Source organism: Mastacembelus armatus, chromosome 9, assembly GCF_900324485.2.
Source record: "Mastacembelus armatus chromosome 9, fMasArm1.2, whole genome shotgun sequence".
NCBI classification, from domain to species: Eukaryota; Metazoa; Chordata; class Actinopteri; order Synbranchiformes; family Mastacembelidae; genus Mastacembelus; species Mastacembelus armatus.
The window spans coordinates 18,365,046-18,376,070 of NC_046641.1; the positions used below are offsets into that span (position 1 = coordinate 18,365,046).

The 11,025-nt window shown below is 39.2% G+C and overlaps 1 protein-coding gene across 2 annotated transcripts in view; it reads right to left on the minus strand.

The window, feature by feature from the left end:
- LOC113138718 (phospholipid-transporting ATPase ID-like) overlaps nucleotides 1-9,364 on the minus strand; it is a 29,417-nt gene extending 20,053 nt beyond the window's left edge. Inside the window, exon 1 of one of the 2 annotated variants that reach the window (XM_026321396.2) lies at nucleotides 9,212-9,364. The gene's annotated coding sequence lies outside the window, so the exon portion shown is untranslated. Of the gene's footprint in view, nucleotides 1-2,924; nucleotides 3,046-9,211 lie in introns of those variants that run through there. The other variant, XM_026321397.1, reaches the window with a different exon arrangement.
- Nucleotides 9,365-11,025: the final 1,661 nt, after the last annotated feature.

The window sequence follows — 11,025 nt, forward strand, 5'->3', positions numbered from 1 at the left end:
TCTTTGTATGTGGCTGTTATTTTAGTGGCCTCTCTCACCTATAGCTGCTGCAGTACGGTAGCAAAGCCTGCAACCTTGTGAGCTGTAGAGATCGTAGAAGGGCTTAGGTGTAAGAACTCACAAAATGATTACAAAATATAGGCAGCAATAAAAACATTTATTTATTTATTATTTAGTTAGTGACATTTATTTTGAAATCTTAGCTTTTTTTTTTTTTACTGTGTCTTTAAACTATAAAACAATGATCATATAAAACATATAAACTTTATAAAGATTCAGGCCAAATCACTCTGCTTGAGAAAAAACAGGTTCTAAACTCTTTGTAGGAGGTATTTTTTCAGATCCGGCCCTTTTAGGTTTCGTCACATTGGAGCTAAAAATATCATCCACATGTGTTTGTTGAAGAATGTGTGTGTTTTAACAGGAATGCTGGCTCCTGGTGTGGGCCACAAAGTGTGTAAATCCCTGTCCTCATGTATCCCTGCTGTGTTTGGGCATTTTTTTCTCTTCCATGTACAAGCATATCTTCTCAAATTTAAGAAACAACAGATGGACACCGACACTTGTAACTGCTTGCCACATATCAACTCTCTGACCAAAGTCCCACCATAAAACCCTCAAACCAAACAGTCGACTTATTCATCCGCTCCAGATGAAACCGTTTCTAACATTTAACACGAAATCATGTGACATGACACCAAGAGACGTCTCTGGCCTGGTTAACAGGAAAACAGGAGTCTAAACTCACTCCAGTCATCATGAGGATATAACAAGGCTTTAATGGTGACTGGCAGATGGTGTGGACTGTGAATATTAAGGAGGTGTATCTCTGTTTCCTTTCCTTTGGTTGTGGCAGACACTGTGAATTTCCAGACTTTATTACTGTGCTGACACACCACAGAGACCATATTGGTTCCAGAGAATTAGTTATGGAAATGCTGGGAAGACTAATAACTTATAAAGCACTCATAACTTGTAAAGTGGAAGTGAGCTGAAAGGCCATCTTTTTTTAGCACATAGGTCTGGGCACTATGCTTACACAGCCTCAATAAGCCTCATATTGATCCATCCATCATCTCACCAGTACAAAGGACAGAATCAGCAAATGTAAACATGCATCTGTAACGGTTATTACACTTATCACTACTGAAGTGTTTTTTAAACCTGCACAATCCTAAATAACATGAGATAACATGAGATATACAATATACAGTGACACATGAGGTTTTTACACAGTAAAACACAATGTGTAGGAGGTACGGCACAAGATCCCATATGCAACTCTATACATATAGTAGTATTAAGAACTTTAATACCAGCAGGAATAAATAAATGTTTAGAGTTAAATGTCTTTCCATAGTTCAGCCATCTTTTCACAACACACCACAGTCAGAGTAAAAAACAACATTATTTGTGTCACTGATTTCTGGGTATTGATCATACCAAAAAGATCCTGCCTGTACACATGGTGCTTTGCCAACACAAATTTTGGGAAAATATCTTTAAAAATGCAACTCAACTCGGGAATAAAGTTCAAACCTCCTTTCAGAAACAGGTTGCAAACAGCCCTGCAATTGTTTTTAAACTCACAGTGGAAAAAGATCGAGGTGTGGTTTAACCTAAACCATCTTTACCAATGAAAGCCGCAGATTCTTTTTCCTACTTCTCTTTCTGTTTTTTCCCTCACTGACAGATAAACCACTCTTTAAAACGCAGGCGCTGGAATTACTGTTATTGTGCTGACAAAAGGTGGGTAACAGAATCGCAGGTCACAGTCACCTGTGACTGGCTTCACAGGTCAGAGGTCAGACAGATGACTGGCTGCCTTGTCTGATCAGTGATCTCTGGTTTCTCCACTGAACAGTGCTCTATTATCAAAAGCGAACGCTTATTTGCAGCCGAAAGAAAGGACATTATGCCCTGAGTGCATTTACACTTAGTGGTCAGTTTATTAGGTACACCAAGCTAATACAGTCTAATGCAACAAGACAATAGATTCTCCCTCATGAAGATGATAATGTTTTGGAGAGATGTCGATACAACTTTAGTGCATTATACAGAGACATGTTCCCCCTTTGTATCCCAGCCTCATTTTTATAAAGGGGTGGACAAAATAATAGAAACACCTGTCAATAAAACTATGATCTCTACAATCACCACACAGTTAACAATAAAACTGAAGGTTAACACTTTCATGAAGGGAGGATTTTAGCCACTGTATGTGAACCTAATAACCCACCAACTGAATGTATTGTATATGACAATGACAGCTCTCTGACTGATGACTTTGACTCTTGACTACACCCTCGACAGGTCAGCAGTCCATCACAGGGCCACATAGAGACAAACAACCTCACACACTCACACTCACTCCTATGGGCAATTTAGAGTCACCAATCAACCTGACATACATGTTTTTGGACTGTGGGAGGAAACCAGAGTACCTGGAGAAAACCCACACAAGCACAGGGAGAACATGCAAACTCCATTGAACCAGGAACCTTCTTGCTGTGAAGCAACACTGCTAACCACTAAGCCACTGTGCTGCCCTGTATTCTGGTATTGAAATAATTGATTTTAGTAGTTTTTAAGGGAATCTTTCATTTTCTCTAAAACAACGATTTGATGCTTTTTTAGTTTTATATATTTGTAAATGATTTTAGATTGTTGGTTGGATAAAATAAAATAAAGAATGAATCTGGAGAGAATCAGCTGATTAATAGTGTGAAAATAAAAGCTAGTTGCAGCCCTAGTGGACACCATTATTTTCTCTCTCTGCATATTAAATAAATGATTGGTGGGTGAAACCTTTTCCTGTGACAGATGGAATTTTAAAACATGTTAGAGATATCAACCGTTACATTTTCTGGAAATGAGATTTCTAGTTAAAATAAACATTAGTCAAAGAACAAAGCATCAAATACCTGACATCACACCGTCAGTGTGCTGAATCAGTCAGACAGTGAGGAAAAACTGTATTATAAAATTATAAAGATACCAAGAACTGCATGTTATGAGTCAAATGCATTTCCTCCTTATGCATATTACAGTCGCTATCCCTACTTTCTATCTTCATTAAACATGCTGTAGTCTGACCCCACCTCCTGACCTCACCTCAGTTTAAATCCAGCAGGCCACAGAAACCTGGCCAACATTCAAAACACCACCCTTATCAAAAATGACACCAGTACCATGACGTCTTCCTGAAAAAAGAGAAAGGAAAGCGCCCCATACTCACGGGGATGCTCTGAATGTTGTATCTGACTTGAAGAAGGACCAAAATACTTGTAACAAATGAGGAAACATACTGTAAAAGTTGTTTCCTGAGATCAGACAAGGACCTACAGTTTCTTCTGTGTATGTGTGTGTTTTGTCTAATAGCAAACAGAGCTGTGTCTGGATAAATGAGGCCCTGGGTCTGCTGGGAGAGGAGGAGAGAAAGGTGTGCAGAACCAAAAGACTGCTTTTTTTTTCAGAGCTGAGAGGCTCCTCATGGCTACGAAACATCTTGTGCTCTCAGAATAAACACACAGCTTTAGGAAAATGTTTCAGGCTGCATCCATTAGGGGCATGTATGGACCAGCATGTTTAAGAGACAACAGACCCCAGAGCACAGACAGGTAAAAGACCCCCCAACACTTCTTCATGGTCCAAGACATCAAGAGTGAAAAAGATCAAAATGTGTCTCTCTGTGGACATTTTTCTCCTGTTTATGGCCATTTTGCATCTTTTTGTTGTACTTTTGTTTCTACAGTTGCTTAACTCTGCTTTTGTGAAACTTGCTTCCTTGCAGATGTATCCTGTTAAGAACCTTAAAATATTTGTGAATTTTAACCCTAAAACACAAAGTCCTGGTTTGGACTTTTAGGAGTGATCCGTTTCCCACAATCCACCAGCCCACATTTTCTGCTTCATCTCTATCAACAGATACTTGTCTTATCAGGCTGCTAGTTAATAATAGCAACCACATACACTGAACCCTTACAATCAAGGAACAAAGCCATGAAGGAACAACAGCTGCATTAGTCAATTAATGAGTTAGGAAGTTGGAACAACATCAGCCTCCGACTATTTTAATAATGAATTGATTATTTCTATTATTTTTTAAATGCTTTTATTTGATTACATTTTGTGCCTTTTGTTTTTCATTGTAGTAAACTGAATATATTTAGGATTTAGAGTGTTGCTCAAATAAAATTTGATATTTTAATTTTGTCCCTGTTTTCTGATGTTTTACACTTCAAACAATCAATAATTTTATCAAGAAAATAAACTGCACCTTAATCAATAATGAAGGTAGCGGTTAGGTGCAGTCTTAGAAGGAAGACATGTCTATGTGGATTTGTATTGTTACTGAATACCTCAGATCACTGGCCCATGTAAATATTACTCACATGCACACAGTTCACATAGTAATATCCACATACAACTGGATCAAAGTTTGCACAGTCTAAACTGTGATTGTTTAGATTTTCAGTCCAGCCAAAAGGATCTAAAAGTAAAACTGTTTCAGATGTCCGTCCAGAAACCTGTTACAGAAACAGTACAGTTACAATTGCAGGATGTAGCAGCGATAGGGAGTCCTTTTTAATTGCCCCTAACAGCAAACTCTTTGGAAAACAGAACTTGTTTGCTATTAAAAGGCGGCACTGAGCCAACTCTGAAAGTCTGAAAATCCCGATCTGATAATTCACTAGAGGTTTACACTTTTTCTCATGAAACTCTGGTGTCATGTGCGATTATGTATGTGTCCAGAAGTAGTGATGAACCAAAACACTAAAGGAGAAATCCAAAGTGTATCTGAAAACCAGGAGTGACCAAAAAAATGAAGTTTAAGCAAAGCAACTATGGTGCTGAGACTAGTCCATACAATGTCTGTAAAGGTGGCACAGACCCATGCAGAGAAAAAAACACTGACAACACATATTTCGGGCTGGCTATCAAACCTGAATAATATAAAAACTGACATGTACTAAAATATGGCACTGAATGCCTGGTCAAGGTCTGGCCCACTGCTTCAAATTACACCTGCAACTAATGATCATTTTCAATGTTACATTTTAAATGATCATTATTATTAATGATTCTTTTCTTGACCAGTTTTGGGGCCAAAACAATGTTAGAAAATAACAATAAAAGGCCCAAGTTTACATGTTAATATTTGTCTAACACTCAAAACTGTCAACGTATCACAGGTTGACTGAGAAAACTATCAACAATTTTGCCATTTTTCAGAATAAAAAAAAAAAATCATAAAAACATTGCAAAATAAAATGTATTCATTAGTTAGTAAATTGCTTCAGCTATCCATTAATGCAACACAGCAGAGTTAGCCAGAGGCAAATTTTCACTGTGGTCCCTGAGTCCCTTTAAGATGAGTGGCTTATTGTGTCCAAATTAAAAAAAGACTTTTGTAGAACAAAACCTGTTTATATTCCACAAAGTGAGGTACAGTCTTGTATCAAAACCCAAACTCACGGGGTATCACCACCATTATCAAACATTTTTAAAAACTCAGCCCCGAGACACAGGAGGAAAACTGCTTCTGCATGAAGATATGAAGATAAGAGAAAGAATTCTTGGTCAAAGATACACACACACACACACACACACACATACACACAAAACACTCCAACCACGTAAGGTGAAAAATTTATATTACGTCACATCAGTTTTCTGTAGGAGGACAATTTCTTCGCACAAATGAGAACCACTCGTTCTGTGTCATGTGTAAACACTGATGTTTCTTATCTGTGTGGAAAAACCTACAATTCCCAGTCATGACTGCAGCGAGTAACTCAGGGTTTTGATCAACATTAAACCTTTAATAAGTGATTGTTTTAACAGCTACATTTCCACTTTATGCCAACAGAAATTAGTGAGGCTGTTGATCAGTCCTAGTTAACACAGTAAACACTCACTTTACGTTGTGTATGCTTTTTACAAACCAATTGCTCTGCACTATAGGTCACAAGATAATATCAGTATCTCACCTCCTACATCTTGACCACTGAATGCAATGATGAAAAATCCTAGGTGCATTGTTATACTACTAATGTGTATCTGGGTCATACATTGAGTATTGAGATGAGTAAGATTTTTACCCTGAAGAGTGCTCTGGATTTTACCTGCCCATACTCTCAACCACAAACTCACACCCTTGTGCCCTGAGCTCTGGGGCTTCAGTCTGTGGTGGAGGTCTGTAGGCTGGAACTGTGAATCTTTGCACATTGCATGTGAACTGCACCTGTCATTTAATCTCATTTAGTATGTTATTTTTTGGTAACTGAGATTCATATAAATATATTTCAATACTAGATGTGAACAAATGAATGGCCCTAACGCACCAAAACAAACTCAAAGAGCCAACAAGCTCATTTCTCAATGGCTGCGTACAGAAGGATGTGTTCAGGCACAGTATTTAGTATAGGTCATTTGTGTTTTAGCAGAGACCAACACACAAACTCTGCTGCCTGGGTCCTGACCATGGCCAGAATGAAAGAACATATTACACAGTTTTAAAGTCCTTGCATTGGCTGCCTGTGAGTTAAAGCCCTTCATGGTCTTGCACCAGTCTCACATGCAGTTCTAACCAGGGCAGCCTCAGCCTCAGCTCCAGCCCCGATCCGACTGTCAATTGTTTTGTTGTTGATTCTGCGTCCCTGTCAATAGAGAGTTATGTTTCTAAATAGAGAAAGTCTCATAACTCATGAAAGATACTGAGCCAAAGCACGGCTTTTGGTTTTGGTCTCCTTGGTCGGCGAGTAATGGTCAGTTCTGCACTGAACCCGAAGCTCTTATTTGTTTTAGCTTGTTGATTTTCCTGCTAATTCATAGCCTCATTGGAAACAATAATTAACAAACATAAACGTAACGCAGAAGAGCCACTAAAAACTCTGTCTTTGTTTATTTCTATACTTGTTTTCTAGGTTTTTTATACAGATACATTTATTGCTGATTTTTGATTACTAGCAAATCTAGTTCACATTAGAGCTAGACTCTGGTTTGACTATTTCTTTGTGTATTTATATTATCTGAGGACTATTATTGTGAAGGCCTCAAAATGCTTTCTAATGTTATCACCAAGGACATAATATTATAACACAAAGCACCTTACAATCCTAAACTCACTGTCAATTCTGCCTACAAAGAAGAAAAACCACAGACAAGACAGTTTTTAGAAGAGTACTTTGTGTATGTCTATGTATATGCAGGTAGATGTGTGTTGGTATATACACAGTGTATGTCTTTGTGTACAAATATATCATTATACTTTGCACTGTGAAAACAAACAAACCATGGAGTCAGAGTGCAGCCAGAATGGGCTCCTGACTATTGTTTCTGCATTTCCTCGTAATCAAAATCCAACCACCCACAGAATCACCTTCAATCAACAACTAATGACTTTTCAAGGTTCCTGTGAGTTATTGATTAATGACAATAGTTTCTCAGAAGTTCTGATTGTGAGTTTACTGCGTTTACTTTCTCATTTCCCTCTGAGTCATGTGGAAAAAAGCAAGCCATGGACTGAAGTGATTTGTGAGTCAGATGCATGGATAAATGGAGATGGATAAACAGATGCAAGACCTTCAGCCCTACTGATGACAGACATCAACAAAGGGAGAATAGGAACGTGAGATGCAGTTATGACACAAGGGCCCAATACAGTATCAGCTCTTTGAGCAAGAGCTCCGAGCGCCGCGCCAAAAGGCCCGAACAATTAACTTTTGAATTATTCACCTGACCTCTCAGGCCACAGAGGCCTCCTCGTCTCCTCTTACCTGATAAAGCCCTGACATTTTTATTGACCTTTTCAGCTTAATAATCTTCTCCATGTGCCACGAGGACTCAAGACACTCTACCAGAAGCATCACCACATCTGTCTAACAAACAACTTTCTACTTCTCACTCAAACTCTGACTGTTGACGTTGATTCATTTGTGATTAGTCAAAGATTATTGATTATGATCGAATTGAAGGAACTGTCTTAGACCACTTTCACATCTTTCAGCTGCCTAAGACAAAAAATGATCAAGGGAGAAACTTGGTGAAATCTTTGGTTGTCAATCACTGAGGGAGGCAGCTGAGTCTGAGCTGCAATGGACCAAAGAAAAGCAGCGTCAGATGTCAGATGTGTGGAGGAAGAGCTCAGGGTTAATCAATCAGGGATATATGAGGTGAGATTCATGCAAGAGGCTGTTGTTGGTTTCTGGTTTTAAACTGAGAGTCAGCTTTGTTTCTTTATCCGTCATGTTGAGCAAACTTCACTGCATGTTTACCAGTTTGGTAACAATTCTCCAAATAAAAACTTTACTGGAGACCAGTCTGGAATAAACAGTGGTTGGGGCACATGATAGGTGTGTGTGTGTGTGTGTGTGTGTGTGTGACAGCAGCAGCCTGATACACCTGCTGTCGATTCAATCCTTTGGCATGTATGTGGACAAATGACCTGTGTGGTCAAACTGTAGCTTGATACTGAGAATGATAATGTAGACTTTTAAAAGATGTTTCCTTGGACTTAGAGGACTTTTTCTGAGTTATCAGAGCTTGATGGATTATTCTGGGGTTTAACTGGCACATTATTAATCAACATAATCACTGGTTGCAGCTCAATTTGAGACAAGACAGGGGCCCCGCACCTCTTTTCTACGCCCCTGTGGTTTAACAACCGAAGGACGAATTAACGACTTATCATCAAACTTTCACTGTCTGGTACTTGAAAGAAACAACTGTATTCGTGTCGTTTTACCAGCAACGAAACACACTGTGATCACATCAAAACGTCACAAGTTCATTGAAACTTTAAGTAGAAAGTTGCCTCGAAAAAGTTTTGGGTACGTTCCTGCGCCAACTCTACCAAACCAAAACAAAGTACAACCTGCTGTTGTAGAAACGTTTTGAAAAGGAAGAATGAGGTTTTTTCCTTCCCAAACACAGAGTGGCCATTCCCCTCTACTTTTTCATTCTTTCCGTTACATTTTTAGTCGAAGCCTCCCTGGAGAGCAGTGGAGACAGAGACACGGAAAGAGAGAGTGAGGACACAACCCTCTCACATTCACTGCAGCTTCCTGTTCGCCCGTCTGCCCTTCTCTCTTTCTCCTCCATCTCTTCCCCTTCTCCTAAATCCATCCCAGCCTGGCAAACCACCTCCTCGCCTTCACCTTGACACCTCCAAGGTCAGTAAAAATCGAGCAGCGATGCGTCCTCTTACCGTGCGCCCTGGCTTCGTGTGGTGCGTCCCGGCTGAGCTGCGCGTCGCCAACGGTCCTGGGAATAAAGAAAAATCTAAAAGCAGAAACGAGAGCTAATGTTTTCCTCCTGGCTTCCCACCCACCGACCCACTGCCTCCCATACTCCTACTCCACCCTCCTCCCTCTCTTTCAGGCTCTCCCTTCCTCTAGTTTCTCCACCCTCCTTCCTTCTCCACACCCCTGCCGGGGGGAGCCGAGTTCACATGGTCCGCTCAGTTAAAATTCAACTCCCCACCTGATAACTGTTTTTCTTTTAAGATCTAATGTGAGACTTCAGTCATTTATTTCAGCTGTAGTACCTTTTAGTGTAAATACTATTCAGCCCCGTTATGTAAAAATACGCACACTGTAAAATACGTGAAGTAAAAGTTGTACATTCAAAATGATACCTAAGTAAAAGTGTACAAATATAATTAAGAAACTGCACTTGAAGTGTTAAAAGTAAAAACACTGTAACAGTGTGACACCGGTTTATAGGCCCTGTCAAATTACATCATCACGCCTTAATGTTTGAATGGCGTTTCACTGTTGAAGCTAATTTCTCTCTATGTAGGGCTGCAACTTATGGTTATTTTTCATAAGAATCAATCACCTGAGAAATAACCTATCAATGTGATTGAAAATAGAGCGAAGAGTATTTCCAGTGAACTGTGATTTCAGTATTTATATATTATACTTCTACTTCTTTCTCCATTGCTTACACATCAACTTTGCTCTGTGTTTTCTCTATTTCCTTTTTGCATCCTGCCTGAGGTTTCAGTTTGCTGCAAGAGCAGGAAACCACTGTGGTTAAAAAATAATCTACACTTACTTTACTACATACATCTTGTGAAAAACTACAATTTAATCCAACAATCCTGCAATAAATCCTCCGTCATGACGGTGACAACGTTCAGTTTAGATGTTATTTCAACTGCACTGTGTCCTTGGAAGATCTTGTTTGTGCTGCTGCTGATTCACTAAACAGAGAACTGCCTACTCTTATGATATGGACAAAATAATAGAGACACTAGCAATAAACCCCATTTTCATAAAGGTAGTATTTACTGCAGGGCTGTTTTATTTGACTGTATGACTTTTGGCACAAACAGTAATAAACTGGCCCTGAGTAGATGTTCATATCATTTGACTGTGTGTATTTTTGTGTGACAACGTATAATCGCTTTGTTCTTTTTAAAGCACCTACATCCAGACATTAAATAAAGGTTATTTATGCAAGTGTTTTATCAGCGACTGTAGACTAAACATTAGACACTTCTATGAATGTTCATATTCAGTATCAAACATCTTCTGTTTCCCTAAAATAGACAAAACATCCAATCCCACATTCGCCAACATCAAGCAGAAACACTCCCAGTGAGTAGCTATGAAAACTTTTCATACTCTGCTTCTACATATTCACATTAGTTACTGCTCCACGGCACCATGATTTTCTTACTCTGATGTGGCCACGAGGTGTCGCTGAAAACTGACTTTAGGTTCCATGTTGTAACTTTCAGAGTCCTGATTATCTGTGGATCTGTGGTTCTGATCTGGATTTTTGAGCTCAGGTTCCTGTGAAGGATTGAGAGTTACAGAAAGCAGACAGATACACCTCAACGTAGAAACCACGTTGTTGTCACTGTGTTGTAGTAGAAAACTGCTCTGTTGTATTTAGATATTTGTCAGGAAATTAGGCACATTTTCAGAAATCTCATCAAAATGACCTTGTGAATACTACTGCCAGGTCTGGCGATTATCTCAGGTCTGATTTTAGCTTATCGGGTAATGATGA